General features: G+C 52.3%; 1 protein-coding gene across 6 annotated transcripts in view; it reads right to left on the bottom strand.

Moving 5' to 3' along the window:
• CD6 (CD6 molecule) overlaps positions 1 to 25,566 on the bottom strand; it is a 41,308-nt gene that overhangs the window by 15,102 nt on the left and 640 nt on the right. The gene's annotated exons all lie outside the window — the stretch shown is intronic.

Below are 25,566 nucleotides of genomic sequence, written 5' to 3'. Positions count from 1 at the left end.
TCTGAGAAGCTTCTCCGGACTCGTACCCAGTCGTGCGCGCAGGCGCACCCAACGCTCAGGCCTGCAGACACAGCTCTCCTGTAGGCACCCATGTGGGCCACTCCATCACTCAGACAGAAAGTAATCAGGCCTAGAATTGCCTGTCCTTGCCAGCTCCCTGCTTGGCTGCCCGGCCTGACCCCCGGGGAGGGAAAGGACTCAGAATTCAGAGCACAAACTCTGTGGCTAATGGAATATTCAGAACCAGGATCCAGACGCCCCGAGGTTAGGACTGCAGAATCCCGGTTCCCACAGCAATGGTCCCAGTGCCACAAAGTAACAGTTTTCAATACGTGTGCCAGGGCCCGGGGTGGGGAATGGGGTCTTGGCTGTGGCGTGTGTGTGCTTGTGATTGTGGTGGGTGTGTGAGTGTGTGGTTGTGACCATTTGTGTGCGAGCGTCTGTGTGTGTGTGTGTGTGTGTGTGGAGGGCCCTAGATCGACTGTGTGTGTCTCTGGGTCTGGGAAACCACTCTCGTGTGCAAAAACACACATGCTTTCTGTTAGACCAGAAAACCCTGGAGGGCGGGGCTCAAAGCTGAACCAGCCCTGTGTCCCAGGCTGTCCAACCCTGTGGTTGCTGATTGACTGGCTGATGGAGGAGTGAGTAGACCTGCCAGGCTTTATTTTGTTTTTTTACATTTATTTATTTTTGAGAGACAGACAGAGACAGCGCACACGTGGGGGAGGGGCAGAGAGAGAAGGAGACACAGAATCCGAAGCAGGCTCCAGGCTGGGAGCTGTCAGCACAGAGCCCGACGCGGGGCTCGAACTCACAAACCGTGAGGTCATGACCTGAGTAGAAGTCGGACGCTCAATCGACTAAGCCACCCAGGCGCCCCTAGACCTGCCAGCTTTAAGGACAGCTGTCACCAAGGCAGTTTATTCATTCTCAAGTGTTTGTTTTCTGTGTCCCAGGCATTTTCCTGCCCCCAATCCCAAGAAGGGATCCTGGCTTTTGTGTTCTCTGAGTCCTGTGCCTGTAGGAACAAAAGAAGAATTTCCCTCCCACCCTCCTTGCATCCAGGCCTCGGCTGGCACGCGGGGCCCAACGCAGCACCGGTGCGTCCCAGGAATCATTGCTGCCTTTGTCTGGTCCTGCGTTTCACACTTTTCTTTGCATTTGATTCACTTTTTGCTGGAGTAAATTTATTTGAAAAGGAACCGTTACCTTTTCCCGGGAATCTGCTCTACAGCATTAAGATACTCAACTATAAAAGTGTTGATTGCGGTGTCTTGGATGGCTAATCACTAGACACAGAGTGAATGCTCATTCGTTGGGGAAATGGAATGAATTATGGCCCGGTTACAGCATGTCCTCTGATGCCGCCTTTATAAAGAATGAAATGGACACACACCGGTTGGAGGGGTTTCCATCCTGTGTTGAGTAAGGAAGCAAGATGCAGGGAAGGAGGTGTAATGTGATACAACTTTGGTAAAGCGATGGCCAAAAAGAAAAAAAAAAACACCTTTTATGAACTGGTACGATTATATGGACATGGGGAAGAGTGTGGGGGGAAAGACAGAGGGGGCCAGATTTATGGGCGTGTGACCTGTGCATTCACAGGCCCCCAACTCAGAAGGTTCCCTGGACGTGGTTCAGTGCTGTCTCCATCTTGAAATTCTTAACAGTTTTTTTAACAAGGGGCTCTACATTTTTCTATTGCACTGGGGGGGGCCCCTTCACATTTTGTAACTGGTCCTGGGGCCGAGCCTTATGCTGGTGGGAGAAGCGAGGGAAAGAGAGAGAAAGCAAACAAGGAAAGAAGGAGATAAAAGGCTGTATTTAGGAAACCATGTGTGGTATGAATGCATTTCTATAAAATCAGGTACCGAGGTAGACGTGCACAAACTTAGCGAATATAGAGCACAAATGGACTTTTAGTACGGCGTGCCCCACATGGAAGCTAACTGTGAAACTAAGTGTACTAAAAGGAAAGCCACATGAGAAATATTAAAAGACGCGTCATCATCGAATAAAGACGGGCTCTTTGATAGGCTCAGAAAGAATGACAGAGCCTCGAAGAGAAAATCATTAAAATAATTGAATCTTTTTCTTCCCACGCGGCTCCGTGTTATTGGATACTAAACTCGGTTATGCTGTGTGCCCCACAAAATCATCTTGAGTTGTGCGCCCCTCCCCGTTCTGCAAAAGTATGGACCCACAGGGATGAGAGATGGAGGGGAGGGCTCCGACCGGGGGGGAGAAAACTTACCCCCCCTGCGCAGAACGACGGATAGCAGCTTTTCCGGCCGGCCCCGAGCAGAATGGGCCAGGACCCTGGACAGGGTAGCCAGGGGAACATGCCAAGGGAACGTGAAATGTAGGCGACCGAGGACAGGAAAAATGAAGAGTCACCTTGCCTGGAGGCTGAGAGACACTTGTCCTCCTCTTGTGTCACCCAGGCCCGTGGGACTCCCCGGGGCTTGGAGAGCTGGGGGACATGGAAAGGGAAGAGGCGTAGACACCGAAGGAGAGGCCGAGGCCCAGCTGGCCGGCCCAGTGTCAGAGCAAATGGGGGAGGGGAGCTGTCAGGCCCCTTCGGGGTCACCAGAACACCGCCCTGGGCACGCCCGGCACACGGGGTGAGAGAAACACCAGCTGAAGGCTCCAAAGATGTGCCGAGAAAAGCATAGACGTAATAAGTGCTTGCCGAGGGGATGATGCTGCAGGGCCGGGGTTTGGGGGAAGGCAGGGTGGAGACGGAGGGCTACAGCCACGTACGTGGAGGGGGCCCACAGAGAGAACCAGCGCGCGGAGGGCATGTGTCGCCTGCCACAAGCACATTGTTTTCTTTTTAACATCAGTGCAAAGTGTCATGAGCCCATGTCAACGGCCTTGAGAACAACAGCAGCAGAGCCCTTTTGATCCGGTCATTTCGTTTCTGGAAACCTGTCCTAAAGAAATAATCTGGAATACTCCATAGAGATTAGAGGCCATGGGTCAGAATTGGAAAGTTCTAGATTCCTTTCCCCACCTGAGCCCTTTTCTGTTGTTGTTTTTTTTTTTCCTTTTAAGAGAGTGTGAGTGGGGGAGGGGCAGAGAGAAGGAGAGAGAGAATCCCAGGCAGGCTCCGTGCTGCCAGCGCAGAGCCCGATGCGGGGCTGGAACTCACGAACCGTGAGATCATGCCCTGAGCCTAAATCAAGAATCGGAGGCTTAACTGACCGAGCCACCCAGGTGCCCCCGAGACCTTTGCTAACTGTGCGATTCAGGCAAATCATTTAACTTCTCTGAGCCTCGCAAATTCCCTCTGTAAGACGGGAGCAAGAAGGACCCCCCAGTGCAGGCTCACCGTGAACATGGAAATATACGACACACGTTAGACAAAGCCTTCCCTTCCCTTGTTTCTAATAGGAAAAAAATTTACAGTCCTCCAAACTGGGGACAACTGAATTGTCTAAAAGCAACTGGCGGATCGGTTAGGAGGATCAACAATAAGAATATTTGCAAAAAGATATTCACAAAGAGTTTTTAATGATGTGGGGAAAACTACAAATACTTTGGGCTCTCCCCTCTGGCCCCCGCCCCCACCCAGCCCGGCTTTAAGCTTCTGAAGGTCTTCTGAGACCCAGAGGGAGCCTGAGTTGGGTCCGCCATTCTGTCCTCTCCTTGAACCCTGGACTTTTTCCCTCCGTGGCCCCAGTCGCATGCAGTTACGGTGGTTTTAGTGATGTGCTGTTGATTCCCATCAGGCCCGCTAGATTCTAAGGGTCACAGGGACAGGGATGTTCCATATCCCCGACACTTGGCACAGTGCCTTGCCCAGAAGAGATGCTAAAAGGATATAAATAAATGAAATGTGATCTCTACTACAGAAAAAAAAAAAGCATAGGAAAGATAAAAACACTAGCAGGAAATATGCCCATACGGCGAGTTTTGTTGTTTTCTCTCTCTTTCGGTTGCTTTAAATTTTTAAAATCTTCTACGACAAATTAAAAATCAAAGGTCTCCAAAGAAACAAGCGGGCCTTTTTTTCGGGGAGAACATGTGGTTGGCTCGCAGTACTAATACAATGAGTTTTTTTTAGTGTTTCTTTATTTTTGAGAGAGAGAGAGAGAGAGTGCGAGCCCAAGTGGGGGAGGGGCAGAGCTGTCCGCACAGAGCCCGACACGCGGGGCTTGAACTCATGAACCACGAGATCATGACCTGAGCTGAAGTTGGACGCTTAACCGGCTGAGCCACCCAGGTGCCCCCACAATGAGTTTGAAGCCAGCTGTCCACTCATTCCGCTCACCCGAGCCTGTGGAGAGGGTCCGGCAGACCACGTGGCCAGTGTGGCCGTGTCAGCCAGAGCCACACTCACGCCTGGAGGTGAAACAAAGAGCTCGTGTGCTCCGTGGGTCAAGCCGTTTCTTCTCTGGTAAATGTCAGGATTGTTGGGGGCAGAGTGGAGGGGTCACACCGGGGCTGAGTGTTAGAGGAGAGGAGGCGGGTCCGGGCTGATTTCTATCATTAGCTTTCTGTGTCACCTCGGATGGGTCTTTTATACTCCCCGGACCTGTTTTCTCACTTGCAAGACAACAGACTGATAGCTTTCTGGTCTCTTCTAGTCCTTCGATCCTTTCATTATAATTAGATAAAATATATAATGAAAGGCAACTCTAATGAACACTCACTGTATGCCCCAGAGATGATGAGTATTATCAATGCGCTTTAATCCCATGTAGTATCTATTCGAATCCTGAAACTATCCTATGAAGTGGGAACTATCAGCCTCCCTGTGTCATCACAGAGAGAACTGCAACACAGAGAGGTTAAGCAAATCACCCACGGCCACCCAGCTGGTCAGCATTAGAGACAAGCGTAGAGCCTGGGCAGTCTGGCTTGAGAAGCCACTCTTAAACCACTACATCGTACGACTTCCAATATCCTATCGATATAAATGGAAAATGTGTCCTGTGCTCTCAGTGTATCATTACAGGGGGCGGTTCACCATATGCAAAGAGTTCGTATGTACCAATGCGGCAAGAGGAGTAGAAATCTGGAGATGTTAGAGATCCTTTTGTCCAAAATGGAGAACCGTGTTGTGCTGCACTGTCCGATATGGTTGCAATTTTCTTTTTATTTAATGCAATTCGTTTAAACGTCATCTTACAAACTGATATTCGATCCAGTGGTTGGAAAACTTCAAAAACCGTTCGAGCTGCTTAGATACGTGAATCTACCTTTGCCATAGCGAATTTTATGAAATCTGAATACAGATCAAGTACTGCTGATGAAACTTTAGGGTCCAGACTGAGATGGGCTTTAAATGCCAAGTATACACCATATTTCGAAGACTTGGTAAGAAAAAAAGTAGACTGTGAAATAGCTCATTAATAACTTTTTATATTGACAGCATGTTGAGATGATATTTTGGACATATGGGTTCAGTAAAATATATCATTATGTTAACTTCATCTGTTTTCACTTTTAAAAATGTGGCTACAGGAGAATTTAAAATGACCAATGTGGCTCACATCATATTTGCATCAGACAGCACAATGTGGGGGAGAACATGAGCCTTGTATCCACAGGCTTGGACAGGAGACCCAGCCCTGCCCTTACTAACTATTTTTTTTAAGTTTATTTATTTATTTTGAGAGAGAGAGAGAGAGAGCATGCGTGCATAAGTGGGAGAGGGGCAGAGAGAGAGGGGAAGAGAGAGCAAATCCTAGGAGGGCTCTGTGCTGTCAGCGCTGAGCCTGATTCGGGGCTTGAACTCATGAACCATGAGATCGTGACCCCAGCGAAAACCAAGAATCAGATGCTTAACTGACTGAGCCACCCAGGCGCCCCTTCCAATACTTTAGAAGAACTTATTTAATTTCATTTCATTCCCACAGCAAGCCCGCAAAGTGGGGGACACTGAGGCACAAAGACGTTTTGTAATTTACCCAAGACGACACGGTGAGAAAATGTCGGAGCTGGGATTTGGACCCAGGCTCTCTGGTTCCAGAGCCCACACTCTCAACCGCTCTACTCCACTGGTTGGAATCCAGGGTCTTGGTTTCGGCTTCAGTGACAGTGCCGGGGGCAGGGGAGTGGTGGGGGGGGAGTGGAGTGGAGGGGGGCAGGGAGCTCTGACAAGCCAGGGGATCTCCCAAACTCCTTCCACCTCTGCACCGCTCAGCAAGCCCTGAACTCAGACATGAAATCTCTCCCCATAATGGTGGTACAGCTTCCGGGGGTTAATTTCCGAAAGGGGCCCTGACTCCCAGGGTGAGCTGCCACCTTGAAGAGACCATCCTTCCTGGGGCAGAGGCTCCTGGGATGGCATTTGTCCCACTGCCCTCATAACACGGAGGACGCAAGTCTGCCGGCTGAGCCACGAGCTGCCCCTGCCCCTTCCCCACCAGCTCCCCGACCCAGGCTGGGTCCGGTACCGTCTGCCCCCCCCCCCCCATTTCTATTGTGAGGAGGAAAGGGACACTTAGAAGACCAACCGCCAGTGGAACCGGGGTGGGGTGGGGCGGGTATCGGGGAAGCAGCCAGGAGAGGGGGGGTGGCCGGGACTAGGCGACTGGTTCTCTTTCAAGAAATTCCCTGGAGGTTGTTACTGGGCAGCGATCCGCCGAACGGCTGGACAGAACAAAGGAACAAGCTACAATTCCATTAAATTTGGAAAGAAACATGGTGCCCATTTACACAAGTAACTTGCAACCGGAGGCAGAGCCGGTAGCTGTGTTCTGTCTTCGAAGGGACTTGCGGGGAGATTGTGACATCCAGTCGGGCTGCGTTTACTTTGTCACGGAGACCGAGGCTGGCCCAGGGGCTTGGTGGGACAGCACAGCCCTCGCTCACTGGTGTTGGTGGCTGTGGTGAACAGACCAGGCTGTACCCGCTGGGAATCTCTAAGACCAAGAAGGTTGGGGCGACCTTCCTCCCTTTGGAACCTATAGAGAAGTTAGGGGGCTCCTGGGTGGCTCAGTCGATTAAGCATCTGACGTTCGGTTTCCGCTCAGGTCGTGATCTCACGGTTCGTGGGTTCGAGTCCTGCATGGGGCTCCTCGCTGACAGTGCGGAGTCTGCTTGGGATTCTCTCTCTCTCTCCCTCTCTCTCTCTGCCCCTCCCCCACTCAGTCTCTCTGTCTCTCAAACTAAATGAACTGAAAGAAAAAAATTTTCTAATTAAAAAGAAAATGTAAGGGGAAGTCAATGACTTGGGATTTTGGCTTTATTTTATTTGATGGGAGTTTTTGTTTGATTTCACTCTCTCCTCTTCTACCTAGGAAAATCTTGGGGACACAGAGGAAACTCAGTGCACATGCTATGAACTGGACCTTTGTGTCCCCCCCCAACTCACCAAATCTGTATATTGAAGCCCTCCTCCCCAGTGTGATGGTTCAGGAGGTGGGGTGCTTGGGACGCAATTCGGGTTAGATGAGGTCATGAGGGTGGGGACCTCCTGATGGAAAAAAGAACAGGAGACAGGCACTCTGTCCCTCTGCCACATGAGGACGCAGCAGGAAGCGGGGGCAGCCATGAACCAGGAAGAGGTTCCTCACCAGACACTGAGCCTGCAGGCACCTTGACCTTGGACTTCCCAGCCTCCAGAACTGTGAGACCACGTCGGTACTTTGAGCCATCCAGTCTGTGGCATTTGGCTCTAGCAGCCCAAGCTGAGACAGCACATGATGGATGGGAGTTCAGAGCTCCAGAGGACTCCACTCCCTCAGGGCAGAGAACATCCAGCCTTTTTAGCTTTCTTGCGTCACCCCGTCACACGACAGAGGATGTTCATCTGCGTGACCCCCTCCCTGCATGCCCAGCTGGAATTTCTGTCCCCTCCATCGCCACGTCCAACGGCCGCTCATAATTCCCACCAAAAGGGAAGCTCAACCATAGGAACGACGCAACATAACCCGCTTTGGGGCCCGTTAGATTTCTGGAAGTCCCCCGTTCTCTCTCTTGCTCAAGAGAGCGAGGCCGTGTGAGTGACACTGTGCCGAGAGCTGAGAAATGAGTCTGTGGCTGGCCTGTGTTCAATTCCATTCACACCCGTTGACCGCTCGCCGCGTGCCGGGACGGGAGCAGGTGTCAGGGACACGAGCGTGTCACTGGGAAGCTCTGTGGGTTGCCTCGAGGGCTGCGGGGAGAACATACGTGAAATGCCTCGGATGTGGTATCTGGAAGCTGTTGTGATGACCCCCCATCCTGAGGCTTTGGCCTACTTTCTCTTGTCCGGTGCTGAGTGGATACGGGGGGGGGGGGGGGGGCATCTGGCCGTCGATTACACATTCCGTCCCAGACACGAAGACGGCTCTGAGGGCCCTTCAGCCTTCTCTGCAAAGGGACAGTTCCAGCTCCCCAAAGACTTTGTTATTTCCTCCTTCCTCCCCATCCCTCTTATGAACCTCAGCAGAGCTGCCCCACACTCACATTTTGCTGCCCCCTTCCCTGGCTCTGCAAGTCCTAGAGATGTTCATCCGGTGGTCCTAGAGACGAGACGGGGCCTGCGGTTGCCATGGTAACAGGAGTTCCTCCAAAACCAAAGGCTCCCGTGGTCCTGACCCCACAGGCCCCTCCGCCAGACCCCACCTTCTGGGACGCCACCGCCCGGTGAGACGAGACACCACCACCCATGGAGAGTCATGAGCAGCTCCATACTAAGCCCAAGGGGTGACAGAAGGGATGTGGTTCCAAGAGAGCCCAGCAGGCCAGAGGCACTGACTGGCCTTTCACAGGTCCCACCTGCTCGATCCCCCATAAGAATTCAGACCACTGAGTGCGCGAGGCAGACGTCCGGTCCCTCCTCTAGAATTCTGATTCTAGTAGGTCTCGGGTGGGGGAGGTGTTTGAACCAACCCTGCCCGGGTTTGGAACCCAGCTGCCTCCACGCCATGGGCGTGTTGGGCCAATCTCGTTATATGCCAGCCTTGCTTCCCCCACCTCACAGATGTAAATGTCTCGTATGACTGACGTACGATCACAAGAGAGACCCAACGCCGGCCCTGGTTAAGTACTCAAGATCTTGCCGGGTCAACGAGTATGAACGTGTATATGTGATAGATGTGTGTGTGTGTGCACATGGGCACAGGAGGTGGATAGAGCGGATTATAAACACATCACGCAGGATGGTCACATCGTTACACATATAACGGATCGAAAAATGGCCAATAATACCCCAAAAAGCTGAAGATGTTCAGACCTTGACCCCCAAACCTATTCCTTTCCATACATATCCTAGAAAAAATTATCTGGCATGTTCACATGCAAACATCCACAGGGATTTTTACTGCAGAAAGAAAATTAGGAGTGGGGCGCCTGGGTGGCTCAGTCGGTTGAGCGTCCGACTTCAGCTCAGGTCATGATCTCACAGTTCGTGGGTTTGAGCCCCGCATCGGGCTCTGTGCTGACCGCTTGCTCAGAGCCTGGAGCCTGCTTCGGATCCTGTGTCTCCTTCTCTCTCTGCCCCTCCCCCACTCACGCTTTGTCTCACTCTATTTCTTAAAAAATAAATAAATATAAAAAAAATTAAAACAAAAAAAAAGAAAATTAGGAGTAATCTAACAGCCCACCAGCAGGAAATAATTAAAGATACTGTGTTATATTCTTAGACTGGATTATTTCGCTAGAAGCATGAAGTAGATCTTTATCTGTCCACTTGGATAGATCTTGCAAACGTAATATATTGAATGAGAAAAATAAGTGTTAGAACAGCCTGTCCAGCATGCTAGCACTTATATAAAATATGGCACATGTGCCCATCCATTGGGTATCGATACATTTTTGTGTAATAAGAATATGAAAGCACGGAAGACAATGGCATACACGTCACACTTTGGAGTGTGTGAATCCTCTGGGGAAGGAAGGAAAAGAATAATACGTATTTCAACAGTATCTATTTGGTTTTCTTTCTTATTAATATAGATCATTTTGCCAAATGTAGCAAAAATGGAAACATTTCTTGTTTGTTTGTTTTTTTTTTTTAAATGTAAACATTTCTTAAACGAGAGTAGTGGGGATGCAGAATCCGAAGCAGGCTCCGGGCTCCGAGCTGTCAGCACAGAGCCCGACGCGGGGCTCGAACTCACGGACCATGAGATCATGACCTGAGCCGAGGTCGGATGCTTAGCCGACTGAGCCACCCAGGCGCCCCCCGTTATTTTTAATAGAAGTCTGTATAAGTCGCCTTACCTCCGCCCACGTTTCCAGGGTCATGCCCGTGGCCAGGCCCTCTCTGGGCTCTACTGTAGAAAGGTGGAGGTGAGGCAGCCCCAGGCCGGCCTGCAGTTTGGGGTCCAGCCGGGAGGCCCAGGCGTCAAGAGGTGGCTAAATCCTGGCTCTCTGGCTGCACAAAGGGTGTCCCCAAGGAGCCCTGAGGAGGGTGAGTCTAGAAAGTTCCTGCAGGGGAGGAGGATTTGGGCGAGGCCTTGATGGTCAAGGAGCGTTTTACTAGGACCGGGTGAGCAGATGCACATTTACCAAGGGCTTCCTCTGTGCCGAGTGCTTTCCATACGTTATTGTACAGAATCCTCGTGACAACCCTGTGAGGAAACCCGTCTTCCTGACAAAGAGGCTCGGAGAAGTTAAGTTACTAGCCCAAGGTCACAAAGCTTGGTGTGGACAGACCCAGAATGCAAATGCAGGTTTGCTCCCCATATTTATTCTTTCCATGACTTCATGCGGCATCAGCCAGTGAGAGGAGGCAGAAGGGCATTCTGGGTCGGGAGTACGGCACGAGCGAAGGCCCCGGGGCAGGTCAGGGACTGGTGTGTGAAGGCAGAATGAGATTCAAGAATAAAATCCTCCAGAGCATGGCCCCCTGTGCAAAGCTCAGGGCTAGGTTTCTGGGTTTCAGTGGAAGCCGAAACCCTGCTGGGCCGCACAGGGTTTTCCAGGGGGCCTGTCCCCACCCACTGGCTCTCTGGAGGGACTCTGGTTTGAGTCTCTGAGAGCTGCTGGAACAGCAGTTTCTGGGTGAATGAAGCTTGAGTGTGGGCACGGGATGAAAATCCCCCCAGCTCCTAGAGGCGGTGCTGACACCTTTCTGAGGGGGCCTAAAGCCCCCTTAGGAGAAGGGCCCCCCGGATGTCAGGCACCCAGAGCTGCTGGAAGCCATCGGCATCCCTCTAAGGAAGGAACCAGGGCCCCTTCCCGAGCACGTGACTTCAGGCTGGGACTGGAATGTCTTGGGGGGAGCGGGGCGCGGGGGACAGAATATCACTTCAGATCCAGTCCGAGCCCACAGTCTTAGCCGCCAGGCCTCGCGGTCGCCCCACGCTTCCCTCCACAAGTCACACGTAGGCTTGCTTTTGAGGGGGCTCAAAGTCCTTCCACGTTTCCGCCTATCTTAACCCTTAGCCAAGAAGGTGCATTCTTTCGGTCCTTCGTTCATTCCTCACCGTTGGCCAGGCTGTGCGCACAACGCGGTAGGGCTCACACGTGTACTCATGGCTCAGTACAGTCGGGGAGAATTTCTACCCCAGGGGTCAGAGCAAAGTGCTCTAGGAGAAGTAGAGGTGGGTGGGAATAACTTGGACTCCAAAGAGCAGGGGACCATCGGGAGGGGTCTTAGAGGATGTGTAGGAGTTCTCAGGGATGAGAAAGTGGTGGGAGAGAGAGAGAGCCATCCGAGCCTTGGACAAAGGACTCGAGAGACCCAACCTGCACCTTTCCAGAGGTGAGTGGGCCAGGAGGAGAGATCACCAAGGGCAGCAACGACCCATTCCTCTGTCTGTACCCGCCTTGTTCTCCCGGCCAGTGGCCTGGCCTCACAGGCCTTCCCATCATTCTCTGCCAAGGTGCTTCAGCCCCGATTTATACACCAGAAAGACATGCTGCTTTCTCAAGCCCCTGCTCCCAGTGACGGCTAAGATCTCTGATCAGCGCCTCTCCCCAAGCCTTTGGGCTTCAAACCAGGATACGCAGAGGCCCGGCTGAATGTTTGGTCAGTACCAGAGTACGATGGGCACTTGGCAAGTTCGGCAGAGTTTTGGGGTGGGCGTCCCAAGCTCCGGCCACCGGCACCCACTGCTTTGGGGTGAGGGTCTGGCTCAGCCAACGGAGCCACCGCTCACTCCCAGCTGTGCTCTGCCCTCCCAATCCACTCCTCTGGCTTGTGACTTTGTTTCTAAACTCTCGAGTCCTGGGGAACGGAGAAACCAAGAAGCCACCACCAGAGGGTTGGACGTCTGTGAGCCCTGGAGTCAGACCGATGCGGGTCCAAGTCCCCCTCTTCCTCTTCATACCAGGATCTGGATTTCTTAGCCTCTCCGCGCCTCGGCGACCCTTCTCCAACGTGAATGGGGATGGTCATGTCACCTCCCTGGAGCAGTCAGGGGGATTAGCCGATAAAGGGGGCACCAGAGGGCCCAGCTTGGGGTTTGCGTGCACACTCCCTTACCGCGGTCTGGAAGCCCCAGAGACCCCCAAACTGAAAGTGCTTTCATAACTCTGTTGGTGGTGGCACCTGACCTTTACCGAAGCAAGGTCTTTGTTTATTCCGTGTGGTGTGGACAATCACACATTGTTGCTGCAGATATATTAATGTATTCGATGCCAGTGGCTGACCGGGCCCTGCCTGAGACCTGACAAAGTAGAGAAGAAATCCAAACAGTCTCGGTTCTGAATCACACCCGGCCCCACGGATTCCAGAAGGAGACAGAGGACCCAGAGCGGTTTTCTGTTTCTCTCCCGAAGGAGTAACTGTGCAGGTCAGTCCTCCACATCTAAGGCCACAAAAGGTGCCCTAACCTCCCCCTCCCCTTCCCTTCTCCTCGCCTCCCCTTAAAGGAAACCCTCCTTAGAAAAGGAGATGGTCTATAAATCAATAAGGAAAAGGCAAGCGATGGGGCACTGGGCATGCGGCCTGGATAGGCACTTCACGGAAGCAGAAACACGCGGGACCCATAAACTCATGGGAAGTATCCAGCCTCACAGTCATCAGAAAAATGCAAAGTGGGGCGCCTGGGTGGCGCAGTCGGTTAAGCGTCCGACTTCAGCCAGGTCACGATCTCGTGGTCCGTGAGTTCGAGCCCCGCGTCGGGCTCTGGGCTGATGGCTCAGAGCCTGGAGCCTGTTTCCGATTCTGTGTCTCCCTCTCTCTCTGCCCCTCCCCCGTTCATGCTCTGTCTCTCTCTGTCCCAAAAATAAATAAAAAACGTTGAAAAAAAAAATTAAAAAAAAAAAAAAAGAAAAATGCAAAGTAAGGCCACGGGGAAACGGTATCATGCACCCACAATTGAGAAGTGGGGTAATGCTGAGTATTGAGAACGGGGGTCAGCAGGGACTCTGTAGATTGCTGGGGGGAGCTGAGCCCACACAACGACTTTCAAAACATTTCCATAGTCATGACCCAGAAATTCTACCCCTGAGTCTCCCTCTCTCTCTCTCTCTCACACACACACATCCCACACACACACGCACACACACGCGTGCGCACACACGGCTATGGGTGGAATTGTGTCTCACCAAAAAAGATATGTTGGAGTCCTGACCTCAGTACCTAAGAATGTGACCTTATTTGGAGATAGGCTCTTCACAGAGGTAGTCAAGTTAAAACGAGGTCATTGGTGGGGGCGGGGGGGGAGGGGCGGCTGGTCCAGGAGGACTGGGGTCCTCATGAAAAGGGGAAGTGTGGACACGGGTGTATGCGCGTAGGAAGAAGGCCATGTTAAGATGAAGGCCGAGATCGGATCACGGCTTCTACAAGCCAAAGAATGGCGAAGAACGCCAAGCAAACCATCGGAAGCTAGGAGAGAGGCCTGGGAGAGATGCTCCCTCCCCGCCTGAGAAGGAGACCCTGATCTTGAACTTGCAGCCTCCCGAGCTGTGACACGATACACTTCTGTTGCTCACGCACCAATCCGTGGCGCTGCCTTATGGTAGCTCTAGAAAACGAAGTCACACATACCTGCAACAAAGGTGGCCTTCCAGAGGCAGGGGCTGGGGGCGGGGGGAGGGCCCCTGGGACTTCTAGGGAATTCCAGGAGGCGGGTGGGAGGGGGGAACTTGCAAGATGCATGGTTGTGCCCCCTCCTTCACTTCTAGAGGGCCAGACCCTAAACCCGCAAGTGCTCCCGGGACTGTTTCATGGCTTCTGTTGACATGGCTGGAACCGAGACCATCCACGCACGTGCAGGTGGCTAGAAATGGTCCGTAAAGATCTTCAGGGAAGGTGGAAAGTCCATCTCGAGGGTAAGAATGGAGGAGCTGGCGTTGGGGCGTAGGCCCGTGTCCCCTCAGGAGGTTCTGGACCTCGCCCAGGGCCACCGAGGAGGTGGTGGGGCCTGGAATCAAACGCTCGTCTCCTGGACCCCAGATTCCACGTGCTCACAGCGGTCCTGACAAACACTGATCAGAGGCAGCACGATGCCCCCCGCACCCACCGTCATGCTGACGAGGGACGAAACACGCGCCTCGCTCCAGGGACTTGCAGCCTGCCTCCTTCAAGAACGAAAGGCCGAGCTTTGTGCCGGGTGACAGTTCTTTTCATGTGGTTGTTAGAACGATTTTTACAATAAGGATGACTAATGTTTACGGCGCGTGTGCATTTTCGGCTGGAACCCAGTGGAAGTGACAACGGAATTTGGCAGAGGTGAGACCAGCCAGGATTATGACCTTGGGTAAGTCCCTGTGGGACGGGGCGGCGGGTGGGGAGGGGGCTCGGTTTCTCCAGGGTAAAATGGGCCAACCGGGCCAGATGGGGTCTGACCGCTGGAGGGAGGGGGCTCCCTTGCCTCTGACGGCTGGTTTGAGGGTGCCCGGCAGACTGCACCTCCTTCCCTCACGGCATGGCCCTCCAGTGTCCCCAGACAATTTAAGAGTGGGTACTAACTGGTACTGAATCCCACAGTAAAGGAAATTAGTCCTTCTCCAGTCCTTCGGTGCTTGGGGTTCCAAGTCTTGGCTGGTGCCGCCCAGCCTTGAACACCCAACACTTCGTACCAAGGGGAGAGTGACTCAGGCTTGGATAGCAGTCTCTTTAAAGCCGCTTTGTTTTCAGTGTTTTGTTTATACGGACACATTCTGTTTACCGAAGTCGTATTTGTTGGAAATGGATGATGGTGACAGAAGGTCCAAACAAACTGACTTAGGTTTAAGTGTGGAGTTGATCATAAACCATATTTGTTAAATAATTGTATATGCCTAAACGCAGATCGGGTCACGTCTTTTTATACCTAAAACTTTCTGAAGATTTCCCGTTTCCCACGGGTTCATTCCAAGCCCCTGCATGACTGATGATCCCTGACATCTGCAGCCTGTCCGTCTCTATCTTCTCTGCTCCCCACTCCCTCAGCAATCTCCTCCAGCACCTCAACTGGTCCACCTCAGGGCCCTTGCACCTGCCTTCCCTCCGCCCGGAAGGTCCTGCTCCCTGATCTCTCCATCTCGATTCCAGGTTAATCTCATGAGTCACATCTCTGCTCAAATGCCCCCAGAGGCCTTACCTGGACCCCGACCCCAGTCACTCTCTGTCTTTCGGACTCTGCTTTATTTCCCTTGTTGCAGGTACTCCTTTCTGATGTGATACTGATTTTGAAACGTGCTTGTTCATTTGTCTGCTTTCCCCCCTCTAGAATATAAGCTCCTTGGAGTCTGAGGCTGTATCCCGCATCCTCAGTGGCTGAAAATGGTGCCCGACACGTAGCGGGAGCTACAAATGAATGGCAAAACTTGTAGGTGGGGAGGGAAGCGGCCCCGGAAGCAGAGAGGAACTGAACCAAGCTCTAACCTCTGAGGCGGAGCAAGATGGCCGCCGCCAGAGGCCCAGCCCGAGGGGCCCACACCTTGGCCTCTTCAGCTCCAGCCTTCGAGGCGCTGAACCAGTTGGCTCCTACCCCCTGAACCTGAGCCAAGAAAGCCAAGCCAGTGACTAACCTTGCAGAAGGAAGGATGGCGTCGTAACATCGCCATTGAGAAACGGTAGCGATGGTAACCGATTCAGGCCAGGGTCATCACTAATGTCACAACTAGAGGGTAGAAGTTTGAGGGGAGCTAACGTGTTTACACCTTCTCACAGAATCTGCCCCCAGGACGCACATGAGTCACAAAGCAGAAAAGAGCAACCTTACCTACAGACATCCCCTTAGCCACGCAGTCAAAATTAGAACACCGAGATGGGACAAGCCGATGGGGCGCGCCCCTTGACACGAGAGGCCGACGATAACACCACGGCACTTCTGTGCTATTTCTGCCCTAGAAGGCATGGCTAATCACAAGGAATCATCAGACAAACCACGACTTGGGATACAGATCACAGAATAACTGGACCATACTCTTCCAAAGGATCAATGTCATGAAAGAGAAAGAAAATCTGAGAAATTATTCTAGGTTGAAGGAACAGAAAGAGACATGAGAATAAAGCACAGTCCCCTAACTGGAGTTTTCTTTTGCCTTAAAGGACGTTATTGGCACAACTGAAAAAATCTGAAAAAGTTCTGTGGATGAGGGTTAGTTTCGTATTGATGTCAACTGGGGAGAGCACAGGACCCCCCGCTATGCCCACTGCAGGCCCCACTTTCCACTCCCGCTCCGTGACCTTGATCCCGTCTCTGCCCCCCACCCCCACCCTGCCACTCTGCGCCTTGGTTTTCTCCTCTGACAAACAGGAGTACATGATTGGCAGCCCTCCGGGGTTTCTTCCTGCCCAGATACTGTCATGATATTTCCAGAATCCTATCTGGAGAATGTGGCACATTTCTCCAAGGAGTTGAATTCATTTGGCAAGTGACTTTAGTTTAGTCAAGGGAAGTAGGGAAAAGTGAATCTCCCTGAGCAGACTCGGCAGGGGGTGGGGGGTGACACGGTCCAGGGATGGTTTCCCACCTCTGCCCCCCCCACCCCCGCCCAGCCCAGCTCTCACACACTCCTCCCAGATGAGGTGAGCACCCTAGCAAAAAAGAATTAAAAAAAAGCATAGATCAAAATCTTTCCCCTAAGCTCCCTTTAGAAAGAGGCAGCTGGTGGGGGTGGGTTGGTGACCAGAAGGTGGCTAGGGTCTCAGTTCTCTCAGCGACTGGCTGCAAGGCTGGGGCTCTCTTAGTATCAGTTTGTCCTTCTGTCAAATGGACAGAGCTTGTGCTTGGCTTTGCACGTAGCTGTGGCGACACGGTGACTTCACCTCTGTGCCCTCCCTCGCTCAGGCCTCAGCAGTTGACTTCCAGATTGGAAGTGGGGTGCTCAGGTGGGACCCCCAAGACATCTTGAGAAGCTCCCAGCGCTGAGGCCCTTCCTCACTCGCACAGCCTGCGGCCCCATGCACAGACCCCCTGGGCATCTGCGAGCACTGCCTGGAGAGCCCAGTTCAGCTTGGCCATGATGGAGGGGAGGCATGAAGACATATAGGGTAGACCTTCTTTTTTTTTTTTTTTTTTTCAACGTTTATTTATTTTTGGGACAGAGAGAGACAGAGCATGAACGGGGGAGGGGCAGAGAGAGAGGGAGACACAGAATCGGAAACAGGCTCCAGGCTCTGAGCCATCAGCCCAGAGCCTGATGCGGGGCTCGAACTCCCGGACCGCGAGATCGTGACCTGGCTGAAGTCGGACGCTTAACCGACTGCGCCACCCAGGCGCCCCAAGGGTAGACCTTCTAACGTGTGCCGCTACCTTCTAACACAGGTGGAGATGCAGGGGAAAGCCAGGGGATCACTTTCCTCTTATGGGATCCCAGTCTAGCATCCCCCAAGGGCCTGGCAACTTCTTCTTACAACCCCTCCGCCCTCTCTCCCTGTCCAGGCTGGCATCTCAGAGGCTCTCTCAGCTGCCATTTTCTGGCAGAAGGCGGTGGGGCCACAGGACTCTACAAAATGGTGGGCGGAAACTCGGGCTTCCTTCTTCTTTTTCTGCCGTCCCCATGAGCTCCTGTCATGGCCCCCGGCCCAGCAGCAGTTATGGCCATGGGACTCTTCAGCATGCGCACGAACCCCATATTTTCCCAAGTACTCCAGAGCCAACATCTCATGGAGCCTCATCCTAGACCCGGGTCCTGGAAGCTGACATTGACCCTGCTTTACAGCCAGGGAAACTGAGGCTCAGAGTGGCTCCTTGGCCAGGAAGTGGCTTCTGACTCATGAGTAGCTTCAAGGGTTTTGTTTTTTTTTTTTTTAACCGGGTTCCATGACCGCCCAGCCGATAGTGGGTGAGATGAAAAGTCTCCAGAGAATGGGGAGACCTTTCCTGAAGAAATCTTGAAGTGGACGGGGTCCGTGGCCCAAACCCTGCCTATTTTCCAGGGCTGGGAAAGAACATGGAGTCACAAAGTCAAGTTAAAGATCCACTGGCTGTGCATCTATTAGCTGTGTGATCTAGGAAAAGTCCCTTCGCCTCTCGGAGCCTCAGCCACTTAATCGGTAAAATGGGGGTAATAACTCCTATTTCATAGGGCTGCAATGAGGAAATAGATCTATGAATTTACAGAGTGCTGTCTGGGAAGCCGTTACCCTTGTGACTGCCCGGCTAGCATCCTTACACGTGTGTACGGTCTATGTGTGTGCTTTCTGTGGGCTAGTCGCTGGCTTGGCATTTTCATGAATATCAGCTCATCGAATCCCCGCCACGCAGCAGTCCAGATGAATCAGGAGGAAGAGAACGTTCCCTATAGGACCAGCAGGGCCGGCTGGTCAGCCACCCCCCACAGCCAGCCCGTCCTGGGCTCTCACCTTGACTGCCTCACCTCCAGGCTTCTGCTCAAATCGGTCCTTCTGCAAGGAATGTTTCCGACCCAGTAGAGCACGGAGACGAGTCTCGTGTATCCATCGCCCGGCTTCCCCCCAGTGATGACATATTATGTAACTAACCAGAGTAACTGACCAAAACCAGGAAGCTGACATTGCCACAACACAACGGACCATTTACACTTTCCTCAGGCCTCATTAGTTTTTGCACACTTTGTGCCCAGGATGTTTGGACCACCCTTCTCTGTATGTCCAGCCCCCTTGGGACAGCCAGGTTCCACCCCACCCCCCTGCCCCTACTGCCACCGCCCATCTGAGAAGCCACCAAGTGTCTCCAGGAGGCTCGGGCCCTCCCCCTCTCAGACTCCCAGCTCTGGAAGGCAGTGTAGCCCCGTGACGGAGAATGTGGGTTTTGGAGACCTACGGACCTGGATTTAAACTCCGGATCCGCCCCCAGCCTGGGACCAAATACATAAACTTCTGAGCCTTAGTTGACCCAACCATAAAATGACCCAATGTCAGGGCGGGACAGCATCCGCTCAGCCGATGCTTACAGAACAGTAAGTCCCCTGCAGTGAATGGTGGTTACGGCTGTCAACGGATTGCATCTGTTGTCACACGTACCCCAGGCTGACCCTGTGTGTTTTATCATCTTCCTCACAGCACGTAAAGTGTTCGAGGACAAACCTTCGTATCTCACATCTCGGTGTTGTACAGGGCCTGGCACGCAGCAGGCGCCCAATAAATGTGACTAGATGGAACCTCCCGCCAGACAAACCGTCCCCAGGCTCGCGGTGCTTCCCCTTCATTCATTTCTGGCCTAGGCGGGCAGGGTGGGTGCACAGCAGGACCCCACAAGGGCGCAGCCACATTTGACCCCATCTGTCCCTGAGAAGCCTTCCAGGAGACCCCGGAACCTCAGAGGCCCCTCAGGCTGCAAGCTGGGGGGGATGGGGGAGCTGGGGGAGAACCTCATCTTTGCAAGGAGCCCCGAGGACAGCCCTCCAGGAGGCAAGCGAGGCCGCTCTTCCCTGGGAAAGAGCCAGAGCGGCGACCCCTAAGCTCAAGTCCTGTCACTTACTAGCTACAGACTTTGGTTGGACCGGTCTCCCAGCCTCGATAAACCCTGGTTTCCTCATCTATACGCTGGGCTTGTCATGTGGGTAAACGAGCTCACTGTGCAAACGGTGTGTTAACCGCTAAACCCTGCACTCGCATTTACAAGACCCTTCTCCTGGCTGTGTAACATTTATAACTCACATTTTTAAGCACTACTATGTTCAGGCATTTTCCGATGCAATTATCTAAATTTCATAATGTGGTGAGGTGGGTGTTTTTATTTGTAGCCTGCAGGCACGCAGAAGCTGAGAAATAACCCAGGTCACCCAGAGCCGGGACCGAGAAGCCAAGCCGGCCTCCGGCCAGGGTCCACGATTCCGCGTGGCAGGTGCCGGCCGGGGTGACCATGTCGCGCCCATAATCCAGTTGGTTTCTAACAGCTGGATCTCCGCTGCCCTGCTCCACAAACGGTAAAGCCACAGAGTACGAGGGTTTTTAGGCTGCGTTTTTAGTGTTCAATTTGCCCATTTTTCCAGGGAAGAAACTAAGGCCAGAGGAAGGAATTGGCCTGCCCAAGATTCCCCCGCAATCGAGAGCCAGAGTTCTAAAATCCTACGCTCACCCGTCTTCCTGGTTCCTTGTCCCCACCCTACAGGGGCTCGTTCCCAGAGGTAAACTGGGGGGATGTGAATCTGGGCACCATTCTCAACTTCAAGGCTCACCAGGAGTCTAGGGGCTGTCCTGGGGACCTGGGGACAGCCTGAAACGGGGTCGCCATGTTCTAGGATGTCCACCAGGAAGGTAAGCAGAAGGCTTCCCCAGGCTCTGTCCCGTAAGGGGAACAGATTGCCCACCACCCTCGTCCTTTCTCCGGACCAGGGTGAGGCCCATAGCTGAAGCCTTGAGAAATGATTTAGGTGGTCACTGACATGGTGTTAAATTACATGAAGGCAGTTATGCCCTTTCAGCTTTTCTGACTCCTTGGAGGAGAAAATCTCTCAGGGCGCTAGTCCCTAATGCCTCTCTGACATCTAGAAACCCTCCCATTTGAGCTCAAGGAAAGCAGCAACACATTTGGCTAGAATTTAGTGACATTTTGTTTCCATGATGTTTATTTTCACCATTACCGCCATTAAGGTGATTTACAATGGCTTTATCTTTAAGGGAGCAAGATAAAGTTTTTTTTCTAAAAACCAAAGTATTTACACCTTGAAACATCAGCTTAGGGGCGCCTGGGGTGGCTCAGTTGTTTAAGCATCCAACTTCAGCTCAGGAAATGATCTCAAAAAGACGATTTGAGCCCTGCATTGGGATCTCTGCTGTCGAAAAATAAAAACAAAAATAAAATATCCACTGAAAATATTAAGTAAATTATCAGTGAATTGGCAGCTTTCGAAAACCCTGGGAAGGGACAGGAATGAGGGCCCCCAGGAAGTCCTGCTCTGAGGGACTCTGGTAGCCCTGACTCTGGGGGAGGCTTGGGGGGGGCGGGTAGGAGGCAGTGCCAGCGATTGGGATGGAGAGTCTGAGGACACTGTGAGTAGAGAGGAGATGGGCTTGGGGATTCCAGCCCCCGCCAGGGTCTGTTCAGTGCAGGGCTGAGCATCAACATGGGTACGGGTCGGTGGTTTCACAGCCATCCACATGGTCTAGTCTTTTCCTCCAAGCCCCTGTCCCAAAGCCTCCATTGGGGCCACCTGCTTAATCCCTCCCCTGTCCCCAGGAATAGGGCTGATTCTTCAGCCTTTGAATCCAACGGCTGGGGGCCCGATGTGATGCCTGAGCTTCCCTATCAGGCAATGAGACTGGCTCCTAGCAGGCCTCAATAAACGCAGACTGAGTGAGGCAGTCAGTGGACAGTGTTTCTTACTCATTCTAGATGCCTTTGTAATTAGCCACGTTACCCTAGGAGCCGCGTCATCCCACATCACCACGATGGGGACCGTCATGCCGACGTCCCCCACCAGTCATTGACCTGTGACCAGAGAGCCAGGCTAAGCCAGGAGAAATACACAGATGCCAGTCATATATTATTTATACATCTGTCTTGCCAGCTGGGAAGAGTGAGAGGGGGGAAAAATGAAGAAAAAGAAGAAGAACAGAATAGCAAACACATTTGTTTGATTTAACCCAATCGGGTGGATTGGATTAAATCTGATCCAGGACACATAGAGAATTAGGCTTGCAGAAGTTGGGTCCAGAGGTCTCAGGTCAAGGGACCGGCTCAAGTGGAGGGCACAGCCTATCCAAAAGCTCATCTCACACGCATCAGCAGCACAGGAAAATCTTAATCTTCTATTTCGGCAAAACAATAGAAAAGCTGACCTCCTCTCAATGCACTAAGACAGACCCTCCAGTCTCCGGGGGGATAATCCATGTTATCTGCTATGGGACAATCCTTTTCTCCTTGGTAAGTGGCTTTGAAGCCCAAGAAGATTAGAATTTGAAAAATAAAGATGATGGAAAGACGTGGAAACCCCGAGTAATTATACATTTACGTTAAGTTTCGGTTGGATCAATTTCCGTGTGTTGCTGCATGAAGTCCTGTTACCTGTGATGTTTAAGAACGCGTGGCCACTGGAATTTCTCGTGTGTGTGACCGAGTAATTGACTTCAGTTGAAATTTTGAGTTAAAAACTTAAGAGAGTTTGGTAATGTCTGTAAACATTATTGGCATATTTCAGAGAACTTAATACTCACTTTGTTTAAAAGTTAGGGTTTTAGATCTGTAAGTATTCTCTGAAATCCTTGGAACAGTTGTGTTTCTTAGAGCTGTTTGAAGCATTTATAAGACAATCGAGTTCGTTAGATGTACAAATGCAGCTTAGATTAGGTAAGGCAGTGCTATCCGATATAAACATCATGCAAGCTACCTGGGTCATTTAAAATGTCCTAGTAGCCACATTTTTTAAACGTGAAAAAGGAATAGATCAACCTAATTATAATGATAAAATGTATTTAACCTAACATATCCAGCAAATTATCATCTCAACATACAATTCACATAAAAGTTGCTAATGAGGTATTTTGTGTTCTTTTTTTGAACACGTCTTCGACATCTGCTGTGTATGTTACCTTTCCAACCTTCTCAACTCAGACTACCGCGTTTCAAATGCAACTTCCCGTGGCCGCTATATTAGACATTACAGATCTAAGGGAATTTAATTAGCTACCTTTGTGAGTGGTATTTATTATTTAAGGCGCTTACTCCGTTCAACCTGATTTGATGAAATACTCATCAAAGGCTCCCTGAGAGTCATTGTCGAAAATTACCGGACTTATAAATAAAGTGATTTTTGTATATTGAATTTACAAGCGAAGGGAAAAAAATCGATGTTAAAAAATTTGTTAATTTAAGAAACTTTTTTTTTTTTTTTTTTTATAAAGTAACCACAAACAGCCTTTTTAGTGCACAACAGAAGCCCTCAACCCACCACCGTCCAGATGGAATTAGAGTCACCAACCTCGGCACGGCCCTTGGGGGAGAGGCCTGGTTCTATGTTATCGCTCTGCACACAGAAATGTCAGGTCTGACCGAGCCCTTAGGGATCGTCCACCCAAAGCACCCCATTTCACTGGCGCAGAAACCAAGTCCAGATCAGAGAAGAACACAGGGTGAGTCAGAGACGGGGCCCAGGCAATACCCTGGCCTCCTGACCCCACACAATCTTCCCCAGTAAAAAGGCTTCGAGTCCATTCCTTCTCCCTCTTTGTCCCCAGATGACTGATCAGGAAACTGAGGCACAAAACTGGAGGGTATGTGGACAAACTGGTCCTGGACCCAAGTCTCCAGGGAGCACCAGCAGAACTGGAAAGCGTGGTCCCTGCCCTGGTCATTGAACAGCACGCACCCAGACCTGAGGAGAGAAGGGCCCAGAACCCAGGCCAGCCTGGCCAGAGAAATGGCTGTGTGAGGCCCAGGATGGAGCCTGGTGCTAGGACTGCAGAGGACAGAGGAGAGGGGAGGACTGCTGAACGCGAAAGAGCCATGGCTGGGTCTTCCGGGGCCCAGGAGGGCCAGCCTCCGGCCTCCTGCGGCCCCAGACGCAGCCTGCTAACCCTTCCGGGGCTCCATGCAGCTGTCAGAGTGAAGGCCCTGGGACTCCCTCTGGGGCCTCATTCTTCCAGGATCCTTTCCTCCCTCGTCTCTGTTGTTTTCCTTTCTTTCTTTTTCTTTCTCTCCTTGGAGACCCTCATTTCCTTTCCCCAAATCTGATCGGCCCAACACACTGATTTCACCAAGGAGAACCCCTCAGGCAGATCGGGGTCCATCTTGCCCGCCTAGGGCTCAGCTCTGCTGGGGTTTGGGCCTGCTGGACCTGGGCAGGGCGGGGAAGAACATTCTGGCAGGCCCGGGGAGCAGCCTCCCTACACCAGCTCGCTCTGGCCTTCCCCACCTTACTCCTGGGGACACCGTTTCCTTCTGCCGGCAATGTTCTTCCTGCCAGGCCCTATTTGTCAGCAGTAGGACATATGCCTCTGGGGACCCTTTAGGAGGCTTTCAGGAAGCAGCATTTAGTGCCATTAAATCACACGGCAGGGAAACTATTCCCCATTCCAAGTGCTATCAGTCCCCCTGAAAGATCAAGAAGAAAGTAACAGTTTGGAGCCAGGGTATCTCTATCGCCACCCCATCTCCCCTTTAACAGAGGGGACAGGTGTCAGCTTCAGGCTCAAGGACCTTTGCTTTCTTTCAACTTTTTGCTAGCACGTAATAGAAATTGGTTTCCACCCCCATTTATTTTTATGCTTACCTTCATCTTTTATTTATGGCACATGATGTCGGTTTTCCACTTAGAATCGTGACATCAAGTTTCCTTTCAAGACTAAACTGGTGTTAGTAACAAGTGAGACCATTGAATATGAATGTGGTTTTAGAAACACGGAGTGAAATATCTGTGCTGGGAGTGGGGTGAGGCGGGCAGGAGTGTCAGGAGGGGACAAAAAGGGCTGGGGTGTAGGGACCTTGGCTCCAGGAGTCCCTTCATTTCACCCTCCTGGGCTCTCCCGGGGCCCTGGGTTCCCACCTGCTTGAGGCACCACTCAAGGCCGGTTCCCCGGGGCCCAGGGGCCGGCCAGCCACCCTCTCTGTCCCAGATTTCATTCTGAGCCTGGGCCGGCGGTCGGGTCTCATGGAAAAGGACGGAGGGTGGCGACAGTGGAGATGGGGAAGGAGGGGCCCCTACTCTGACCCTCTGTCCGTCTTGGGTCTTAGCTCTTAGCTCAGGGGCAGAAGGCGGCTGAGTTCCGGGTGCTCCTGGTAGAGCGAGAGAGACCACACGACCCCGCACGGAGCTGAAGGCACACGCGTTCCAGCTAAATGGCTTTCCCCGACCCGGGGTGAGTTCAGGAGCACATGCCTCTAGATGGAGGCCGAGAGAGGAGTTGTCCGCCATCCCAAATAACTCCCCGCCTCTCTCAGCTCTCCGAGTCGGCTTCGGCTTGGGTGGCCCTCCTGATGGGGACTCTCTGGGTCCCCTTGTGACAGCAAAGTGAAAGCACTTGGTATCTCCCCTGCCAGGTGGACCCGGGCTCCCTGGCCCAGAATTCTGTTTCCATGAGTCTCCCCATCCCCCGAAAGGTCCCAACAGGAGCAGGATCTCTAGCAACTCTGGGCCCCCGCCCAGCTCCCGCCAGCTTGGACCCCGCACTCGACAGAGGCCAACGGCGTCTGAGGAACACAGCCAGCCCCCAAACTGCCTGCCTGACGCCCCTGCCCAGGTCACAAAGTGCCTTGGCACCCTGGGGGAGCTCAGGAGGGGGCAGGAGGGGGCCCTCAAGAGCTCTCCTGTTCACTTGTGCCCTAAACTACCCCTTACTGGTTGCATGTGAGCCACAAGCCCCCAGCTGTCCTCAATTCCCAT

The sequence above is a fragment of the Lynx canadensis genome, chromosome D1 (genome assembly GCF_007474595.2).
Source record: "Lynx canadensis isolate LIC74 chromosome D1, mLynCan4.pri.v2, whole genome shotgun sequence".
Classification (NCBI taxonomy): Eukaryota; Metazoa; Chordata; class Mammalia; order Carnivora; family Felidae; genus Lynx; species Lynx canadensis.
The sequence above is the reverse complement of the archived record's forward strand: the minus strand, read 5'-3'. Positions and strand labels throughout refer to the sequence as shown.